This window comes from Pseudophryne corroboree, unplaced genomic scaffold, assembly GCF_028390025.1.
Source record: "Pseudophryne corroboree isolate aPseCor3 unplaced genomic scaffold, aPseCor3.hap2 scaffold_698, whole genome shotgun sequence".
In the NCBI taxonomy this organism is placed as follows: domain Eukaryota; kingdom Metazoa; phylum Chordata; class Amphibia; order Anura; family Myobatrachidae; genus Pseudophryne; species Pseudophryne corroboree.
In genome coordinates this window covers 201466-224429 of record NW_026970282.1, presented here as the reverse complement: position 1 = coordinate 224429, position 22964 = coordinate 201466, and the positions used below count along the sequence as shown (strand labels likewise).

At 34.5% G+C, this 22964-nt stretch overlaps 1 non-coding gene across 1 annotated transcript; it reads right to left on the bottom strand.

Moving 5' to 3' along the window:
- Positions 1-20852: 20852 nt before the first annotated feature.
- On the bottom strand, positions 20853-20926 carry TRNAN-AUU (transfer RNA asparagine (anticodon AUU)). The gene has a single exon. It is a non-coding gene; the product is annotated as a tRNA-Asn (tRNA).
- Positions 20927-22964: the final 2038 nt, after the last annotated feature.

Sequence of the window (22964 nt, the reverse complement as noted above, 5' to 3'; positions counted from 1 at the left end):
GTGTCTCTGTGGCGCAATCAGTTAGTATGTACGGCTATTATCCAAAAGGTTGGTGGTTCAATCCCACCCAGGGACCTAATTGACCTTGTTATCAGATTTTGCTGATCTTTAAGTAGACAAGTCAAAATTTCAAACCCCCTGTTATGGTGTAGGGTACTTGGCCTTCTCTGATGTAATCAGAGTTAGATTTGATTCAGTGATTTTATAAAAACAGCTAGGAAGCACAATTTAGCAGTGGGTTGCAGAGAAAAAAAATATGCTGGCAGAAAAATCCAATTGAGTGATTAAACAGCTCTTTATTTTCTGGCTTTATTTTTATGCTAACAAATTTGTTCTCTGAAAAGTGTCCACAAAGCCAAGTCTCTGATTAACACCTTTGTAAGGATGGTTTTTCACCTATTACTAAATTAAACTTGCTTCATTGGAAAGGCAGCAAGATGCATCCTCATTTCAATGTCTACTGAAATAATACAGGTTGACACCAGGAAACATTAACGCCACTGCATCCTTGCTGCTTTCTCATGTGGAAGTCTGTTTAATATGAAAACAAGGTGATATCTAATTAGCACACAGGTAAGGAATTAAGAAAATCTTTATTTAAGGGTGAAGATGTTTCTCACAAAATCGTTGCCCCAATGCATCATTGAAATTCAAGCTGAAAGGTGATTTTAATATATCACTTGTACATTTTGTATTGCTCTTCTGGTGACAATGTAGTTTGTTTTTGTCAATTACCATTTTAATAATAGGGTAAAGAAAATGAAGTGGATTTTTGAAAGAAAACAATACTGTCAATATACTATTAAAACAAATTAAAATGGTAAAAGTTATTGTACTTTAAGTAAAAATAAAAGAGACAAAATATCAATCCCAGTTTTGGATTACTTTAATTAACAAAAAAAATGCATATAGCAGAGGATAGTTTCAATCTGCCTACCTCTGGGTTATAGGCCCAGCATGCTTCCATTGCAGTACTCTGCTGCACATGTAAGTGCAAGAGATCCTGAAGCACTCACTCATCATGGGAAAGTACCAATGTGTTTCTTCGTTGGTTGATGGAAGAAACATCTTACAAAAACTCTCCAGATTATTGACTTTTTAAAGTTTTTCTAGGAAACGTTTTAGATGAATGCTTATTAGCCTTTGCAGTATGAACTTTTGCAAAGTGTCTCTGTGGCGCAATCAGTTAGTATGTACGGCTATTAACCAAAAGGTTGGTGGTTCAATCCCACCCAGGGACCTAATTGACCTTGTTATCAGATTTTGCTGATCTTTAAGTAGACAAGTCAAAATTTCAAACCCCCTGTTATGGTGTAGGGTACTTGGCCTTCTCTGATGTAATCAGAGTTAGATTTGATTCAGTGATTTTATAAAAACAGCTAGGAAGCACAATTTAGCAGTGGGTTGCAGAGAAAAAAAATATGCTGGCAAAAAAAATCCAATTGAGTGATTAAACAGCTCTTCATTTTCTGGCTTTATTTTTATGCTAACAAATTTGTTCTCTGAAAAGTGTCCACAAAGCCAAGTCTCTGATTAACACCTTTGTAAGGATGGTTTTTCACCTATTACTAAATTAAACTTGCTTCATTGGAAAGGCAGCAAGATGCATCCTCATTTCAATGTCTACTGAAATAATACAGGTTGACACCAGGAAACATTAACGCCACTGCATCCTTGCTGCTTTCTCATGTGGAAGTCTGTTTAATATGAAAACAAGGTGATATCTAATTAGCACACAGGTAAGGAATTAAGAAAATCTTTATTTAAGGGTGAAGATGTTTCTCACAAAATCGTTGCCCCAATGCATCATTGAAATTCAAGCTGAAAGGTGATTTTAATATATCACTTGTACATTTTGTATTGCTCTTCTGGTGACAATGTAGTTTGTTTTTGTCAATTACCATTTTAATAATAGGGTAAAGAAAATGAAGTGGATTTTTGAAAGAAAACAATACTGTCAATATACTATTAAAACAAATTAAAATGGTAAAAGTTATTGTACTTTAAGTAAAAATAAAAGAGACAAAATATCAATCCCAGTTTTGGATTACTTTAATTAACAAAAAAAAATGCATATAGCAGAGGATAGTTTCAATCTGCCTACCTCTGGGTTATAGGCCCAGCATGCTTCCATTGCAGTACTCTGCTGCACATGTAAGTGCAAGAGATCCTGAAGCACTCACTCATCATGGGAAAGTACCAATGTGTTTCTTCGTTGGTTGATGGAAGAAACATCTTACAAAAACTCTCCAGATTATTGACTTTTTAAAGTTTTTCTAGGAAACGTTTTAGATGAATGCTTATTAGCCTTTGCAGTATGAACTTTTGCAAAGTGTCTCTGTGGCGCAATCAGTTAGTATGTACGGCTATTAACCAAAAGGTTGGTGGTTCAATCCCACCCAGGGACCTAATTGACCTTGTTATCAGATTTTGGTGATCTTTAAGTAGACAAGTCAAATTTCATACCCCCTGTTATGGTGTAGGGTACCTGGCCTTCTCTGATGTAATCAGAGTTAGATTTGATTCAGTGATTTTATAAAAACATCTAGGAAGCACAATTTAGCAGTGGGTTGCAGAGAAAAAGAAATATGCTGGCAAAAAAATCAAATTGCGTGATTAAACAGCTCTTTATTTTCTGGCTTTATTTTTATGCTAACAAATTTGTTCTCTGAAAAGTGTCCACAAAGCCAAGTCTCTGATTAACACCTTTGTAGGGATGGTTTTTCACCTATTACTAAATTAAACTTGCTTCATTGGAAAGGCAGCAAGATGCATCCTCATTTCAATGTCTACTGAAATAATACAGGTTGACACCAGGAAACATTAACGCCACTGCATCCTTGCTGCTTTCTCATGTGGAAGTCTGTTTAATGTGAAAACAAGGTGATATCTAATTAGCACACAGGTAAGGAATTAAGAAAATCTTTATTTAAGGGTGAAGATGTTTCTCACAAAATTGTTGACCCAATGCATCATTGAAATTCAAGCTGGAAAGATGATTTTAATATATCACTTGTACATTTTGTATTGCTCTTCTGGTGACAATGTAGTTTTTTTGTCAATTACCATTTTAATAATAGGGTAAAGAAAATTAAGTGGATTTTTGAAAGAAAACTATACTGTCAATATACTATTAAAACAAATTAAAATGGTAAAAGTTATTGTACTTTAAGTAAAAATAAAAGAGCAAAAATATCAATCCCAGTTTTGATTACTTAAATTAACAAAAAAAAATGCATATAGCAAAGGATAGTTTCAATCTGCCTACCTCTGGGTTATGGGTCCAGCATGCTTCCATTGCAGTACTCTGCTGCACATGTAAGTGCAAGAGATCCTGAAGCACTCACTCATCATGGGAAAGTACCAATGTGTTTATTCATTGGTTGATGGAAGAAACATCTTACAAAAACTCTCCAGATTATTGATTATTTAATGTTTTTCTAGGAAACGTTCTAGATGTATGCTTATTAGCCTTTGTCAGTATGTACTGTTTGCAAAGTGTCTCGGTGGCGCAATCGGTTAGTGTGTTCGGCTATTAACCAAAAGGTTGGTGGTTCAATACCACCCAGGGACATAATTGACCTTGTGATCACATTTTGGTGATATTTAAGTAGACAAGTCAAAATTTCAAACCCCCTCTTATTGTGTAGGGTACCTGGCCTTCTCTGATGTAATCAGAGTTAGATTTGATTCAGTGATTTTATAAAAAACAGCTAGGAAGCACAATTTAGCAGTGGGTTGCAGAGAAAAAAAATATGCTGGCAGAAAAATCCAATTGAGTGATTAAACAGCTCTTCATTTTCTGGCTTTATTTTTATGCTAACAAATTTGTTCTCTGAAATGTGTCCACAAAGCCAAGTCTCTGATTAACACCTTTGTAAGGATGGTTTTTCACCTATTACTAAATTAAACTTGCTTCATTGGAAAGGCAGCAAGATGCATCCTCATTTCAATGTCTACTGAAATAATACAGGTTGACACCAGGAAACATTAACGCCACTGCATGCTTGCTGCTTTCTCATGTGGAAGTCTGTTTAATGTGAAAACAAGGTGATATCTAATTAGCACACAGGTAAGGAATTACGAAAATCTTTATTTAAGGGTGAAGATGTTTCTCACAAAATTGTTGCCCCAATGCATCATTGAAATTCAAGCTGGAAAGATGATTTTAATATATCACTTGTACATTTTGTATTGCTCTTCTGGTGACAATGTAGTTTTTTTGTCAATTACCATTTTAATAACAGGGTAAAGAAAATTAAGTGGATTTTTGAAAGAAAACTATACTGTCAATATACTATTAAAACAAATTAAAATGGTAAAAGTTATTGTACTTTAAGTAAAAATAAAAGAGCAAAATATCAATCCCAGTTTTGATTACTTAAATTAACAAAAAAAATGCATATAGCAAAGGATAGTTTCAATCTGCCTACCTCTGGGTTATGGGTCCAGCATGCTTCCATTGCAGTACTCTGCTGCCCATGTAAGTGCAAGAGATCCTGAAGCACTCACTCATCATGGGAAAGTACCAATGTGTTTATTCGTTGGTTGATGGAAGAAACATCTTACAAAAACTCTCCAGATTATTGATTTTTTAATGTTTTTCTAGGAAACGTTCTAGATGTATGCTTATTAGCCTTTGTCAGTATATACTTTTTGCAACGTGTCTCTGTGTCGCAATCGGTTAGTGTGTTTGGCTATTAACCAAAAGGTTGGTGGTTCAATCCCACCCAGGGACGTAATTAACCTTGTGATCAGATTTTGGTGATATTTAAGTAGACAAGTCAAAATTTCAAACCTCCTCTTATGGTTTAGGGTACATGGCCTTCTCTGATGTAATCAGAGTTAGATTTGATTCAGTGATTTTATAAAAAACAGCTAGGAAGCACAATTTAGCAGTGGGTTGCAGAGAAAAAAAATATGCTGGCAAAAAAAATCCAATTGAGTGATTAAACAGCTCTTCATTTTCTGGCTTTATTTTTATGCTAACAAATTTGTTCTCTGAAAAGTGTCCACAAAGCCAAGTCTCTGATTAACACCTTTGTAAGGATGGTTTTTCACCTATTACTAAATTAAACTTGCTTCATTGGAAAGGCAGCAAGATGCATCCTCATTTCAATGTCTACTGAAATAATACAGGTTGACACCAGGAAACATTAACGCCACTGCATCCTTGCTGCTTTCTCATGTGGAAGTCTGTTTAATGTGAAAACAAGGTGATATCTAATTAGCACACAGGTAAGAAATTACGAAAATCTTTATTTAAGGGTGAAGATGTTTCTCACAAAATCGTTGCCCCAATGCATCATTGAAATTCAAGCTGGAAAGATGATTTTAATATATCACTTGTACATTTTGTATTGCTCTTCTGGTGACAATGTAGTTTGTTTTTGTCAATTACCATTTTAATAATAGGGTAAAGAAAATGAAGTGGATTTTTGAAAGAAAACAATACTGTCAATATACTATTAAAACAAATTAAAATGGTAAAAGTTATTGTACTTTAAGTTAAAATAAAAGAGACAAAATATCAATCCCAGTTTTGGATTACTTTAATTAACAAAAAAAAATGCATATAGCAGAGGATAGTTTCAATCTGCCTACCTCTGGGTTATGGGCCCAGCATGCTTCCATTGCAGTACTCTGCTGCACATGTAAGTGCAAGAGATCCTGAAGCACTCACTCATCATGGGAAAGTACCAATGTGTTTCTTCGTTGGTTGATGGAAGAAACATCTTACAAAAACTCTCCAGATTATTGACTTTTTAAAGTTTTGCTAGGAAACGTTTTAGATGAATGCTTATTAGCCTTTGCAGTATGAACTTTTGCATAGTGTCTCTGTGGCGCAATCAGTTAGTATGTACAGCTATTAACCAAAAGGTTGGTGGTTCAATCCCACCCAGGGACCTAATTGACCTTGTTATCAGATTTTGGTGATCTTTAAGTAGACAAGTCAAATTTCATACCCCCTGTTATGGTGTAGGGTACCTGGCCTTCTCTGATGTAATCAGAGTTAGATTTGATTCAGTGATTTTATAAAAACATCTAGGAAGCACAATTTAGCAGTGGGTTGCAGAGAAAAAGAAATATGCTGGCAAAAAAATCAAATTGCGTGATTAAACAGCTCTTAATTTTCTGGCTTTATTTTTATGCTAACAAATTTGTTCTCTGAAAAGTGTCCACAAAGCCAAGTCTCTGATTAACACCTTTGTAGGGATGGTTTTTCACCTATTACTAAATTAAACTTGCTTCATTGGAAAGGCAGCAAGATGCATCCTCATTTCAATGTCTTCTGAATTAATACAGGTTGACACCAGGAAACATTAACGCCACTGCATCCTTGCTGCTTTCTCATGTGGAAGTCTGTTTAATGTGAAAACAAGGTGATATCTAATTAGCACACAGGTAAGGAATTAAGAAAATCTTTATTTAAGGGTGAAGATGTTTCTCACAAAATTGTTGACCCAATGCATCATTGAAATTCAAGCTGGAAAGATGATTTTAATATATCACTTGTACATTTTGTATTGCTCTTCTGGTGACAATGTAGTTTTTTTTGTCAATTACCATTTTAATAATAGGGTAAAGAAAATTAAGTGGATTTTTGAAAGAAAACTATACTGTCAATATACTATTAAAACAAATTAAAATGGTAAAAGTTATTGTACTTTAAGTAAAAATAAAAGAGCAAAAATATCAATCCCAGTTTTGATTACTTAAATTAACAAAAAAAAATGCATATAGCAAAGGATAGTTTCAATCTGCCTACCTCTGGGTTATGGGCCCAGCATGCTTCCATTGCAGTACTCTGCTGCACATGTAAGTTCAAGAGATCCTGAAGCACTCACTCATCATGGGAAAGTACCAATGTGTTTCTTCGTTGGTTGATGGAAGAAACATCTTACAAAAACTCTCCAGATTATTGACTTTTTAAAGTTTTTCTAGGAAACGTTTTAGATGAATGCTTATTAGCCTTTGTCAGTATGGACTTTTGCAAAGTGTCTCTGTGGCGCAATCAGTTAGTATGTACGGCTATTAACCAAAAGGTTGGTGGTTCAATCCCACCCAGGGACCTAATTGACCTTGTTATCAGATTTTGGTGATCTTTAAGTAGACAAGTCAAAATTTCAAACCCCCTGTTATGGTGTAGGGTACCTGGCCTTCTCTGATGTAATCAGAGTTAGATTTGATTCAGTGATTTTATAAAAACAGCTAGGAAGCACAATTTAGCAGTGGGTTGCAGAGAAAAAAAATATGCTGGCAGAAAAATCCAATTGAGTGATTAAACAGCTCTTTATTTTCTGGCTTTATTTTTATGCTAACAAATTTGTTCTCTGAAAAGTGTCCACAAAGCCAAGTCTCTGATTAACACCTTTGTAAGGATGGTTTTTCACCTATTACTAAATTAAACTTGCTTCATTGGAAAGGCAGCAAGATGCATCCTCATTTCAATGTCTACTGAAATAATACAGGTTGACACAAGGAAACATTAACGCCACTGCATCCTTGCTGCTTTCTCATGTGGAAGTCTGTTTAATGTGAAAACAAGGTGATATCTAATTAGCACACAGGTAAGGAATTAAGAAAATCTTTATTTAAGGGTGAAGATGTTTCTCACAAAATCGTTGCCCCAATGCATCATTGAAATTCAAGCTGGAAAGATGATTTTAATATATCACTTGTACATTTTGTATTGCTCTTCTGGTGACAATGTAGTTTGTTTTTGTCAATTACCATTTTAATAATAGGGTAAAGAAAATGAAGTGGATTTTTGAAAGAAAACAATACTGTCAATATACTATTAAAACAAATTAAAATGGTAAAAGTTATTGTACTTTAAGTAAAAATAAAAGAGACAAAATATCAATCCCAGTTTTGGATTACTTTAATTAACAAAAAAAATGCATATAGCAGAGGATAGTTTCAATCTGCCTACCTCTGGGTTATGGGCCCAGCATGCTTCCATTGCAGTACTCTGCTGCACATGTAAGTGCAAGAGATCCTGAAGCACTCACTCATCATGGGAAAGTACCAATGTGTTTCTTCGTTGGTTGATGGAAGAAACATCTTACAAAAACTCTCCAGATTATTGATTTTTTAATGTTTTTCTAGGAAACGTTCTAGATGTATGCTTATTAGCCTTTGTCAGTATGGACTTTTCGCAAAGTGTCTCTGTGGCGCAATCGGTTAGTGTGTTTGGCTATTAACCAAAAGTTTGGTGGTTCAATCCCACCCAGGGACCTAATTGACCTTGTTATCAGATTTTGGTGATCTTTAAGTAGACAAGTCAAAATTTCAAACCCCCTGTTATGGTGTAGGGTACCTGGCCTTCTCTGATGTAATCAGAGTTAGATTTGATTCAGTGATTTTATAAAAATAGCTAGGAAGCACAATTTAGCAGTGGGTTGCAGAGAAAAAAAATATGCTGGCAGAAAAATCCAATTGAGTGATTAAACAGCTCTTTATTTTCTGGCTTTATTTTTATGCTAACAAATTTGTTCTCTGAAAAGTGTCCACAAAGCCAAGTCTCTGATTAACACCTTTGTAAGGATGGTTTTTCACCTATTACTAAATTAAACTTGCTTCATTGGAAAGGCAGCAAGATGCATCCTCATTTCAATGTCTACTGAAATAATACAAGTTGACACCAGGAAACATTAACGCCACTGCATCCTTGCTGCTTTCTCATGTGGAAGTCTGTTTAATGTGAAAACAAGGTGATATCTAATTAGCACACATGTAAGGAATTAAGAAAATCTTTATTTAAGGGTGAAGATGTTTCTCACAAAATCGTTGCCCCAATGCATCATTGAAATTCAAGCTGGAAAGATGATTTTAATATATCACTTGTACATTTTGTATTGCTCTTCTGGTGACAATGTAGTTTGTTTTTGTCAATTACCATTTAATAATAGGGTAAAGAAAATTAAGTGGATTTTTGAAAGAAAACAATACTGTCAATATACTATTAAAACAAATTAAAATGGTAAAAGTTATTGTACTTTAAGTAAAAATAAAAGAGACAAAATATCAATCCCAGTTTTGGATTACTTTAATTAACAAAAAAAAAAGCATACAGCAGAGGATAGTTTCAATCTGCCTACCTCTGGGTTATGGGTCCAGCATGCTTCCATTGCTGTACTCTGCTGCACATGTAAGTGCAAGAGATCCTGAAGCACTCACTCATCATGGGAAAGTACCAATGTGTTTCTTCGTTGGTTGATGGAAGAAACATCTTACAAAAACTCTCCAGATTATTGACTTTTTAAAGTTTTGCTAGGAAACGTTTTAGATGAATGCTTATTAGCCTTTGTCAGTATGGACTTTTGCAAAGTGTCTCTGTGGCGCAATCAGTTAGTATGTACGGCTATTAACCAAAAGGTTGGTGGTTCAATCCCACCCAGGGACCTAATTGACCTTGTTATCAGATTTTGCTGATCTTTAAGTAGACAAGTCAAAATTTCAAACCCCCTGTTATGGTGTAGGGTACTTGGCCTTCTCTGATGTAATCAGAGTTAGATTTGATTCAGTGATTTTATAAAAACAGCTAGGAAGCACAATTTAGCAGTGGGTTGCAGAGAAAAAAAATATGCTGGCAGAAAAATCCAATTGAGTGATTAAACAGCTCTTTATTTTCTGGCTTTATTTTTATGCTAACAAATTTGTTCTCTGAAAAGTGTCCACAAAGCCAAGTCTCTGATTAACACCTTTGTAAGGATGGTTTTTCACCTATTACTAAATTAAACTTGCTTCATTGGAAAGGCAGCAAGATGCATCCTCATTTCAATGTCTACTGAAATAATACAGGTTGACACCAGGAAACATTAACGCCACTGCATCCTTGCTGCTTTCTCATGTGGAAGTCTGTTTAATATGAAAACAAGGTGATATCTAATTAGCACACAGGTAAGGAATTAAGAAAATCTTTATTTAAGGGTGAAGATGTTTCTCACAAAATTGTTGCCCCAATGCATCATTGAAATTCAAGCTGAAAGGTGATTTTAATATATCACTTGTACATTTTGTATTGCTCTTCTGGTGACAATGTAGTTTGTTTTTGTCAATTACCATTTTAATAATAGGGTAAAGAAAATGAAGTGGATTTTTGAAAGAAAACAATACTGTCAATATACTATTAAAACAAATTAAAATGGTAAAAGTTATTGTACTTTAAGTAAAAATAAAAGAGACAAAATATCAATCCCAGTTTTGGATTACTTTAATTAACAAAAAAAAATGCATATAGCAGAGGATAGTTTCAATCTGCCTACCTCTGGGTTATGGGCCCAGCATGCTTCCATTGCAGTACTCTGCTGCACATGTAAGTGCAAGAGATCCTGAAGCACTCACTCATCATGGGAAAGTACCAATGTGTTTCTTCGTTGGTTGATGGAAGAAACATCTTACAAAAACTCTCCAGATTATTGACTTTTTAAAGTTTTTCTAGGAAACGTTTTAGATGAATGCTAATTAGCCTTTGCAGTATGAACTTTTGCAAAGTGTCTCTGTGGCGCAATCAGTTAGTATGTACGGCTATTAACTAAAAGGTTGGTGGTTCAATCCCACCCAGGGACCTAATTGACCTTTTTATCAGATTTTGGTGATCTTTAAGTAGACAAGTCAAATTTCATACCCCCTGTTATGGTGTAGGGTACCTGGCCTTCTCTGATGTAATCAGAGTTAGATTTGATTCAGTGATTTTATAAAAACATCTAGGAAGCACAATTTAGCAGTGGGTTGCAGAGAAAAAGAAATATGCTGGCAAAAAAATCAAATTGCGTGATTAAACAGCTCTTTATTTTCTGGCTTTATTTTTATGCTAACAAATTTGTTCTCTGAAAAGTGTCCACAAAGCCAAGTCTCTGATTAACACCTTTGTAGGGATGGTTTTTCACCTATTACTAAATTAAACTTGCTTCATTGGAAAGGCAGCAAGATGCATCCTCATTTCAATGTCTACTGAAATAATACAGGTTGACACCAGGAAACATTAACGCCACTGCATCCTTGCTGCTTTCTCATGTGGAAGTCTGTTTAATGTGAAAACAAGGTGATATCTAATTAGCACACAGGTAAGGAATTAAGAAAATCTTTATTTAAGGGTGAAGATGTTTCTCACAAAATTGTTGACCCAATGCATCATTGAAATTCAAGCTGGAAAGATGATTTTAATATATCACTTGTACATTTTGTATTGCTCTTCTGGTGACAATGTAGTTTTTTTTGTCAATTACCATTTTAATAATAGGGTAAAGAAAATTAAGTGGATTTTTGAAAGAAAACTATACTGTCAATATACTATTAAAACAAATTAAAAATGGTAAAAGTTATTGTACTTTAAGTAAAAATAAAAGAGAAAAAATATCAATCCCAGTTTTGATTACTTAAATTAACAAAAAAAAATGCATATAGCAAAGGATAGTTTCAATCTGCCTACCTCTGGGTTATGGGTCCAGCATGCTTCCATTGCAGTACTCTGCTGCACATGTAAGTGCAAGAGATCCTGAAGCACTCACTCATCATGGGAAAGTACCAATGTGTTTATTCATTGGTTGATGGAAGAAACATCTTACAAAAACTCTCCAGATTATTGATTTTTTAATGTTTTTCTAGGAAACGTTCTAGATGTATGCTTATTAGCCTTTGTCAGTATGTACTGTTTGCAAAGTGTCTCGGTGGCGCAATCGGTTAGTGTGTTCGGCTATTAACCAAAAGTTTGGTGGTTCAATCCCACCCAGGGACATAATTGACCTTGTGATCACATTTTGGTGATATTTAAGTAGACAAGTCAAAATTTCAAACCCCCTCTTATTGTGTAGGGTACCTGGCCTTCTCTGATGTAATCAGAGTTAGATTTGATTCAGTGATTTTATAAAAAACAGCTAGGAAGCACAATTTTACAGTGGGTTGCAGAGAAAAAAAATATGCTGGCAGAAAAATCCAATTGAGTGATTAAACAGCTCTTCATTTTCTGGCTTTATTTTTATGCTAACAAATTTGTTCTCTGAAAAGTGTCCACAAAGCCAAGTCTCTGATTAACACCTTTGTAAGGATGGTTTTTCACCTATTACTAAATTAAACTTGCTTCATTGGAAAGGCAGCAAGATGCATCCTCATTTCAATGTCTACTGAAATAATACAGGTTGACACCAGGAAACATTAACGCCACTGCATCCTTGCTGCTTTCTCGTGTGGAAGTCTGTTTAATGTGAAAACAAGGTGATATCTAATTAGCACACAGGTAAGGAATTACGAAAATCTTTATTTAAGGGTGAAGATGTTTCTCACAAAATTGTTGCCCCAATGCATCATTGAAATTCAAGCTGGAAAGATGATTTTAATATATCACTTGTACATTTTGTATTGCTCTTCTGGTGACAATGTAGTTTTTTTGTCAATTACCATTTTAATAACAGGGTAAAGAAAATTAAGTGGATTTTTGAAAGAAAACTATACTGTCAATATACTATTAAAACAAATTAAAATGGTAAAAGTTATTGTACTTTAAGTAAAAATAAAAGAGCAAAAATATCAATCCCAGTTTTGATTACTTAAATTAACAAAAAAAATGCATATAGCAAAGGATAGTTTCAATCTGCCTACCTCTGGGTTATGGGTCCAGCATGCTTCCATTGCAGTACTCTGCTGCACATGTAAGTGCATGAGATCCTGAAGCACTCACTCATCATGGGAAAGTACCAATGTGTTTCTTCGTTGGTTGATGGAAGAAACATCTTACAAAAACTCTCCAGATTATTGACTTTTTAAAGTTTTGCTAGGAAACGTTTTAGATGAATGCTTATTAGCCTTTGTCAGTATGGACTTTTGCAAAGTGTCTCTGTGGCGCAATCAGTTAGTATGTACGGCTATTAACCAAAAGCACTGTTTGCAAAGTGTCTCGGTGGCGCAATCGGTTAGTGTGTTCGGCTATTAACCAAAAGGTTGGTGGTTCAATCCCACCCAGGGACGTAATTGACCTTGTGATCAGATTTTGGTGATATTAAAGTAGACAAGTCAAAATTTCAAACCCCCTCTTATTGTGTAGGGTACCTGGCCTTCTCTGATGTAATCAGAGTTAGATTTGATTCAGTGATTTTATAAAAAACAGCTAGGAAGCACAATTTAGCAGTGGGTTGCAGAGAAAAAAAATATGCTGGCAGAAAAATCCAATTGAGTGATTAAACAGCTCTTCATTTTCTGGCTTTATTTTTATGCTAACAAATTTGTTCTCTGAAAAGTGTCCACAAAGCCAAGTCTCTGATTAACACCTTTGTAAGGATGGTTTTTCACCTATTACTAAATTAAACTTGCTTCATTGGAAAGGCAGCAAGATGCATCCTCATTTCAATGTCTACTGAAATAATACAAGTTGACACCAGGAAACATTAACGCCACTGCATCCTTGCTGCTTTCTCATGTGGAAGTCTGTTTAATGTGAAAACAAGGTGATATATAATTAGCACACAGGTAAGGAATTAAGAAAATCTTTATTTAAGGGTGAAGATGTTTCTCACAAAATTGTTGACCCAATGCATCATTGAAATTCAAGCTGGAAAGATGATTTTAATATATCACTTGTACATTTTGTATTGCTCTTCTGGTGACAATGTAGTTTGTTTTTGTCAATTACCATTTTAATAATAGGGTAAAGAAAATGAAGTGGATTTTTGAAAGAAAACAATACTGTCAATATACTATTAAAACAAATTAAAATGGTAAAAGTTATTGTACTTTAAGTAAAAATAAAAGAGACAAAATATCAATCCCAGTTTTGGATTACTTTAATTAACAAAAAAAAAATGCATATAGCAGAGGATAGTTTCAATCTGCTTACCTCTGGGTTATGGGCCCAGCATGCTTCCATTGCAGTACTCTGCTGCACATGTAAGTTCAAGAGATCCTGAAGCACTCACTCATCATGGGAAAGTACCAATGTGTTTCTTCGTTGGTTGATGGAAGAAACATCTTACAAAAACTCTCCAGATTATTGACTTTTTAAAGTTTTTCTAGGAAACGTTTTAGATGAATGCTAATTAGCCTTTGCAGTATGAACTTTTGCAAAGTGTCTCTGTGGCGCAATCAGTTAGTATGTACGGCTATTAACCAAAAGGTTGGTGGTTCAATCCCACCCAGGGACCTAATTGACCTTGTTATCAGATTTTGGTGATCTTTAAGTAGACAAGTCAAATTTCATACCCCCTGTTATGGTGTAGGGTACCTGGCCTTCTCTGATGTAATCAGAGTTAGATTTGATTCAGTGATTTTATAAAAACATCTAGGAAGCACAATTTAGCAGTGGGTTGCAGAGAAAAAGAAATATGCTGGCAAAAAAATCAAATTGCGTGATTAAACAGCTCTTTATTTTCTGGCTTTATTTTTATGCTAACAAATTTGTTCTCTGAAAAGTGTCCACAAAGCCAAGTCTCTGATTAACACCTTTGTAGGGATGGTTTTTCACCTATTACTAAATTAAACTTGCTTCATTGGAAAGGCAGCAAGATGCATCCTCATTTCAATGTCTACTGAAATAATATAGGTTGACACCAGGAAACATTAACGCCACTGCATCCTTGCTGCTTTCTCATGTGGAAGTCTGTTTAATGTGAAAACAAGGTGATATCTAATTAGCACACAGGTAAGGAATTAAGAAAATCTTTATTTAAGGGTGAAGATGTTTCTCACAAAATTGTTGACCCAATGCATCATTGAAATTCAAGCTGGAAAGATGATTTTAATATATCACTTGTACATTTTGTATTGCTCTTCTGGTGACAATGTAGTTTTTTTTGTCAATTACCATTTTAATAATAGGGTAAAGAAAATTAAGTGGATTTTTGAAAGAAAACTATACTGTCAATATACTATTAAAACAAATTAAAAATGGTAAAAGTTATTGTACTTTAAGTAAAAATAAAAGAGAAAAAATATCAATCCCAGTTTTGATTACTTAAATTAACAAAAAAAAATGCATATAGCAAAGGATAGTTTCAATCTGCCTACCTCTGGGTTATGGGTCCAGCATGCTTCCATTGCAGTACTCTGCTGCACATGTAAGTGCAAGAGATCCTGAAGCACTCACTCATCATGGGAAAGTACCAATGTGTTTATTCATTGGTTGATGGAAGAAACATCTTACAAAAACTCTCCAGATTATTGATTTTTTAATGTTTTTCTAGGAAACGTTCTAGATGTATGCTTATTAGCCTTTGTCAGTATGTACTGTTTGCAAAGTGTCTCGGTGGCGCAATCGGTTAGTGTGTTCGGCTATTAACCAAAAGTTTGGTGGTTCAATCCCACCCAGGGACATAATTAACCTTGTGATCACATTTTGGTGATATTTAAGTAGACAAGTCAAAATTTCAAACCCCCTCTTATTGTGTAGGGTACCTGGCCTTCTCTGATGTAATCAGAGTTAGATTTGATTCAGTGATTTTATAAAAAACAGCTAGGAAGCACAATTTAGCAGTGGGTTGCAGAGAAAAAAAATATGCTGGCAGAAAAATCCAATTGAGTGATTAAACAGCTCTTCATTTTCTGGCTTTATTTTTATGCTAACAAATTTGTTCTCTGAAAAGTGTCCACAAAGCCAAGTCTCTGATTAACACCTTTGTAAGGATGGTTTTTCACCTATTACTAAATTAAACTTGCTTCATTGGAAAGGCAGCAAGATGCATCCTCATTTCAATGTCTACTGAAATAATACAGGTTGACACCAGGAAACATTAACGCCACTGCATCCTTGCTGCTTTCTCGTGTGGAAGTCTGTTTAATGTGAAAACAAGGTGATATCTCATTAGCACACAGGTAAGGAATTACGAAAATCTTTATTTAAGGGTGAAGATGTTTCTCACAAAATTGTTGCCCCAATGCATCATTGAAATTCAAGCTGGAAAGATGATTTTAATATATCACTTGTACATTTTGTATTGCTCTTCTGGTGACAATGTAGTTTTTTTGTCAATTACCATTTTAATAACAGGGTAAAGAAAATTAAGTGGATTTTTGAAAGAAAACTATACTGTCAATATACTATTAAAACAAATTAAAATGGTAAAAGTTATTGTACTTTAAGTAAAAATAAAAGAGCAAAAATATCAATCCCAGTTTTGATTACTTAAATTAACAAAAAAAATGCATATAGCAAAGGATAGTTTCAATCTGCCTACCTCTGGGTTATGGGTCCAGCATGCTTCCATTGCAGTACTCTGCTGCCCATGTAAGTGCAAGAGATCCTGAAGCACTCACTCATCATGGGAAAGTACCAATGTGTTTATTCGTTGGTTGATGGAAGAAACATCTTACAAAAACTCTCCAGATTATTGATTTTTTAATGTTTTTCTAGGAAACGTTCTAGATGTATGCTTATTAGCCTTTGTCAGGATGTACTTTTTGCAAAGTGTCTCTGTGGCGCAATCGGTTAGTGTGTTTGGCTATTAACCAAAAGATTGGTGGTTCAATCCCACCCAGGGATGTAATTAACCTTGTGATCAGATTTTGGTGATATTTAAGTAGACAAGTCAAAATTTCAAACCTCCTCTTATGGTGTAGGGTACATGGCCTTCTCTGATGTAATCAGAGTTAGATTTGATTCAGTGATTTTATAAAAAACAGCTAGGAAGCACAATTTAGCAGTGGGTTGCAGAGAAAAAAAATATGCTGGCAGAAAAATCCAATCGAGTGATTAAACAGCTCATCATTTTCTGGCTTTATTTTTATGCTAACAAATTTGTTCTCTGAAAAGTGTCCACAAAGCCAAGTCTCTGATTAACACCTTTGTAAGGATGGTTTTTCACCTATTACTAAATTAAACTTGCTTCATTGGAAAGGCAGCAAGATGCATCCTCATTTCAATGTCTACTGAAATAATACAAGTTGACACCAGGAAACATTAACGCCACTGCATCCTTGCTGCTTTCTCATGTGGAAGTCTGTTTAATGTGAAAACAAGGTGATATATAATTAGCACACAGGTAAGGAATTAAGAAAATCTTTATTTAAGGGTGAAGATGTTTCTCACAAAATTGTTGACCCAATGCATCATTGAAATTCAAGCTGGAAAGATGATTTTAATATATCACTTGTACATTTTGTATTGCTCTTCTGGTGACAATGTAGTTTGTTTTTGTCAATTACCATTTTAATAATAGGGTAAAGAAAATTAAGTGGATTTTTGAAAGAAAACAATACTGTCAATATACTATTAAAACAAATTAAAATGGTAAAAGTTATTGTACTTTAAGTAAAAATAAAAGAGACAAAATATCAATCCCAGTTTTGGATTACTTTAATTAACAAAAAAAATGCATATAGCAGAGGATAGTTTCAATCTGCCTACCTCTGGGTTATGGGCCCAGCATGCTTCCATTGCAGTACTCTGCTGCACATGTAAGTGCAAGAGATCCTGAAGCACTCACTCATCATGGGAAAGTACCAATGTGTTTATTCATTGGTTGATGGAAGAAACATCTTACAAAAACTCTCCAGATTATTGATTTTTTAATGTTTTTCTAGGAAACGTTCTAGATGTATGCTTATTAGCCATGAAGAAACACATTGGTACTTTCCCATGATGAGTGAGTGCTTCAGGATCTCTTGCACTTACATGTGCAGCAGAGTACAGCAATGGAAGCATGCTGGGCCCATAACCCAGAGGTAGGCAGATTGAAACTATCCTTTGCTATATGCATTTTTTTTGTTAATTTAAGTAATCAAAACTGGGATTGATATTTTTGCTCTTTTATTTTTACTTAAAGTACAATAACTTTTACCATTTTAATTTGTTTTAATAGTATATTGACAGTATTGTTTTCTTTCAAAAATCCACTTCATTTTCTTTACCCTATTATTAAAATGGTAATTGACAAAAACAAACTACATTGTCACCAGAAGAGCAATACAAAATGTACAAGTGATATATTAAAATCATCTTTCCAGCTTGAATTTCAATGATGCATTGGGGCAACGATTTTGTGAGAAACATCTTCACCCTTAAATAAAGATTTTCTTAATTCCTTACCTGTGTGCTAATTAGATATCACCTTGTTTTCATATTAAACAGACTTCCACATGAGAAAGCAGCAAGGATGCAGTGGCGTTAATGTTTCCCTGTGTCAACTTGTATTATTTCAGTAGACATTGAAATGAGGATGCATCTTGCTGCCTTTCCAATGAAGCAAGTTTAATTTAGTAATAGGTGAAAAACCATCCTTACAAAGGTGTTAATCAGAGACTTGGCTTTGTGGACACTTTTCAGAGAACAAATTTGTTAGCATAAAAATAAAGCCAGAAAATGAAGAGCTGTTTAATCACGCAATTTGGTTTTTTTGCCAGCATATTTCTTTTTCTCTGCAACCCACTGCTAAATTGTGCTTCCTAGATGTTTTTATAAAATCACTGAATCAAATCTAACTCTGATTACATCAGAGAAGGCCAGGTACCCTACACCATAACAGGGGGTATGAAATTTGACTTGTCTACTTAAAGATCACCAAAATCTGATAACAAGGTCAATTACATCCCTGGGTGGGATTGAACCACCAACCTTTTGGTTAATAGCCGTACACACTAACTGATTGCGCCACAGAGACACTTTGCTAAAAGTACATACTGACAAATGCTAATAAGCATTCATCTAAAACGTTTCCTAGAAAAACTTAAAAAAGTCAATAATCTGGAGAGTTTTTGTAAGATGTTTCTTCTATCAACCAATGAAGAAACACATTGGTACTTTCCCATGATGAGTGAGTGCTTCAGGATCTCTTGCACTTACATGTGCAGCAGAGTACAGCAATGGAAGCATGCTGGGCCCATAACCCAGAGGTAGGCAGATTGAAACTATCCTCTGCTATATGCATTTTTTTGTTTGTTAATTAAAGTAATCCAAAACTGGGATTGATATTTTGGCTCTTTTATTTTTACTTAAAGTACAATAACTTTTACCATTTTAATTTGTTTTAATAGTATATTGACAGTATTGTTTTCTTTCAAAAATCCACTTAATTTTCTTTACCCTATTATTAAAATGGTAATTGACAAAAACAAACTACATTGTCACCAGAAGAGCAATACAAAATGTACAAGTGATATATTAAAATCATCTTTCCAGCTTGAATTTCAATGATGCATTGGGGCAACGATTTTGTGAGAAACACCTTCACCCTTAAATAAAGATTTTCTTAATTCCTTACCTGTGTGCTAATTAGATATCACCTTGTTTTCACATTAAACAGACTTCCACATGAGAAAGCAGCAAGGATGCAGTGGCGTTAATGTTTCCTGGTGTCAACCTGTATTATTTCAGTAGACATTGAAATGAGGATGCATCTTGCTGCCTTTCCAATGAAGCAAGTTTAATTTAGTAATAGGTGAAAAACCATCCTTACAAAGGTGTTAATCAGAGACTTGGCTTTGTGGACACTTTTCAGAGAACAAATTTGTTAGCATAAAAATAAAGCCAGAAAATAAAGAGCTGTTTAATCACTCAATTGGATTTTTCTGCCAGCATATTTTTTTTCTCTGCAACCCACTGCTAAATTGTGCTTCCTAGCTGTTTTTATAAAATCACTGAATCAAATCTAACTCTGATTACATCAGAGAAGGCCAGGTACCCTACACCATAACAGGGGGTTTGAAATTTTGACTTGTCTACTTAAAGATCACCAAAATCTGATAACAAAGTCAATTAGGTCCCTGGGTGGGATTGAACCACCAACCTTTTGGTTAATAGCCGTACATACTAACTGATTGCGCCACAGAGACACTTTGCAAAAGTCCATACTGACAAAGGCTAATAAGCATTCATCTAAAACGTTTCCTAGAAAAACTTTAAAAAGTCAATAATCTGGAGAGTTTTTGTAAGATGTTTCTTCCATCAACCAACGAAGAAACACATTGGTACTTTCCCATGATGAGTGAGTGCTTCAGGATCTCTTGAACTTACATGTGCAGCAGAGTACTGCAATGGAAGCATGCTGGGCCCATAACCCAGAGGTAAGCAGATTGAAACTATCCTCTGCTATATGCATTTTTTTTGTTAATTAAAGTAATCCAAAACTGGGATTGATATTTTGTCTCTTTTATTTTTACTTAAAGTACAATAACTTTTACCATTTTAATTTGTTTTAATAGTATATTGACAGTATTGTTTTCTTTCAAAAATCCACTTAATTTTCTTTACCCTATTATTAAAATGGTAATTGACAAAAACAAACTACATTGTCACCAGAAGAGCAATACAAAATGTACAAGTGATATATTAAAATCATCTTTCCAGCTTGAATTTCAATGATGCATTGGGTCAACAATTTTGTGAGAAACATCTTCACCCTTAAATAAAGATTTTCTTAATTCCTTACCTGTGTGCTAATTATATATCACCTTGTTTTCACATTAAACAGACTTCCACATGAGAAAGCAGCAAGGATGCAGTGGCGTTAATGTTTCCTGGTGTCAACTTGTATTATTTCAGTAGACATTGAAATGAGGATGCATCTTGCTGCCTTTCCAATGAAGCAAGTTTAATTTAGTAATAGGTGAAAAACCATCCTTACAAAGGTGTTAATCAGAGACTTGGCTTTGTGGACACTTTTCAGAGAACAAATTTGTTAGCATAAAAATAAAGCCAGAAAATGATGAGCTGTTTAATCACTCGATTGGATTTTTCTGCCAGCATATTTTTTTTCTCTGCAACCCACTGCTAAATTGTGCTTCCTAGCTGTTTTTTATAAAATCACTGAATCAAATCTAACTCTGATTACATCAGAGAAGGCCATGTACCCTACACCATAAGAGGAGGTTTGAAATTTTGACTTGTCTACTTAAATATCACCAAAATCTGATCACAAGGTTAATTACATCCCTGGGTGGGATTGAACCACCAACCTTTTGGTTAATAGCCAAACACACTAACCGATTGCGCCACAGAGACACTTTGCAAAAAGTACATCCTGACAAAGGCTAATAAGCATACATCTAGAACGTTTCCTAGAAAAACATTAAAAAATCAATAATCTGGAGAGTTTTTGTAAGATGTTTCTTCCATCAACCAACGAATAAACACATTGGTACTTTCCCATGATGAGTGAGTGCTTCAGGATCTCTTGCACTTACATGGGCAGCAGAGTACTGCAATGGAAGCATGCTGGACCCATAACCCAGAGGTAGGCAGATTGAAACTATCCTTTGCTATATGCATTTTTTTTGTTAATTTAAGTAATCAAAACTGGGATTGATATTTTTGCTCTTTTATTTTTACTTAAAGTACAATAACTTTTACCATTTTAATTTGTTTTAATAGTATATTGACAGTATAGTTTTCTTTCAAAAATCCACTTAATTTTCTTTACCCTGTTATTAAAATGGTAATTGACAAAAAAACTACATTGTCACCAGAAGAGCAATACAAAATGTACAAGTGATATATTAAAATCATCTTTCCAGCTTGAATTTCAATGATGCATTGGGGCAACAATTTTGTGAGAAACATCTTCACCCTTAAATAAAGATTTTCGTAATTCCTTACCTGTGTGCTAATTAGATATCACCTTGTTTTCACATTAAACAGACTTCCACACGAGAAAGCAGCAAGGATGCAGTGGCGTTAATGTTTCCTGGTGTCAACCTGTATTATTTCAGTAGACATTGAAATGAGGATGCATCTTGCTGCCTTTCCAATGAAGCAAGTTTAATTTAGTAATAGGTGAAAAACCATCCTTACAAAGGTGTTAATCAGAGACTTGGCTTTGTGGACACTTTTCAGAGAACAAATTTGTTAGCATAAAAATAAAGCCAGAAAATGAAGAGCTGTTTAATCACTCAATTGGATTTTTCTGCCAGCATATTTTTTTTCTCTGCAACCCACTGCTAAATTGTGCTTCCTAGCTGTTTTTTATAAAATCACTGAATCAAATCTAACTCTGATTACATCAGAGAAGGCCAGGTACCCTACACAATAAGAGGGGGTTTGAAATTTTGACTTGTCTACTTAAATATCACCAAAATGTGATCACAAGGTTAATTATGTCCCTGGGTGGGATTGAACCACCAAACTTTTGGTTAATAGCCGAACACACTAACCGATTGCGCCACCGAGACACTTTGCAAACAGTACATACTGACAAAGGCTAATAAGCATACATCTAGAACGTTTCCTAGAAAAACATTAAAAAATCAATAATCTGGAGAGTTTTTGTAAGATGTTTCTTCCATCAACCAATGAATAAACACATTGGTACTTTCCCATGATGAGTGAGTGCTTCAGGATCTCTTGCACTTACATGGGCAGCAGAGTACTGCAATGGAAGCATGCTGGACCCATAACCCAGAGGTAGGCAGATTGAAACTATCCTTTGCTATATGCATTTTTTTTTGTTAATTTAAGTAATCAAAACTGGGATTGATATTTTTTCTCTTTTATTTTTACTTAAAGTACAATAACTTTTACCATTTTTAATTTGTTTTAATAGTATATTGACAGTATAGTTTTCTTTCAAAAATCCACTTAATTTTCTTTACCCTATTATTAAAATGGTAATTGACAAAAAAAACTACATTGTCACCAGAAGAGCAATACAAAATGTACAAGTGATATATTAAAATCATCTTTCCAGCTTGAATTTCAATGATGCATTGGGTCAACAATTTTGTGAGAAACATCTTCACCCTTAAATAAAGATTTTCTTAATTCCTTACCTGTGTGCTAATTAGATATCACCTTGTTTTCACATTAAACAGACTTCCACATGAGAAAGCAGCAAGGATGCAGTGGCGTTAATGTTTCCTGGTGTCAACCTATATTATTTCAGTAGACATTGAAATGAGGATGCATCTTGCTGCCTTTCCAATGAAGCAAGTTTAATTTAGTAATAGGTGAAAAACCATCCCTACAAAGGTGTTAATCAGAGACTTGGCTTTGTGGACACTTTTCAGAGAACAAATTTGTTAGCATAAAAATAAAGCCAGAAAAT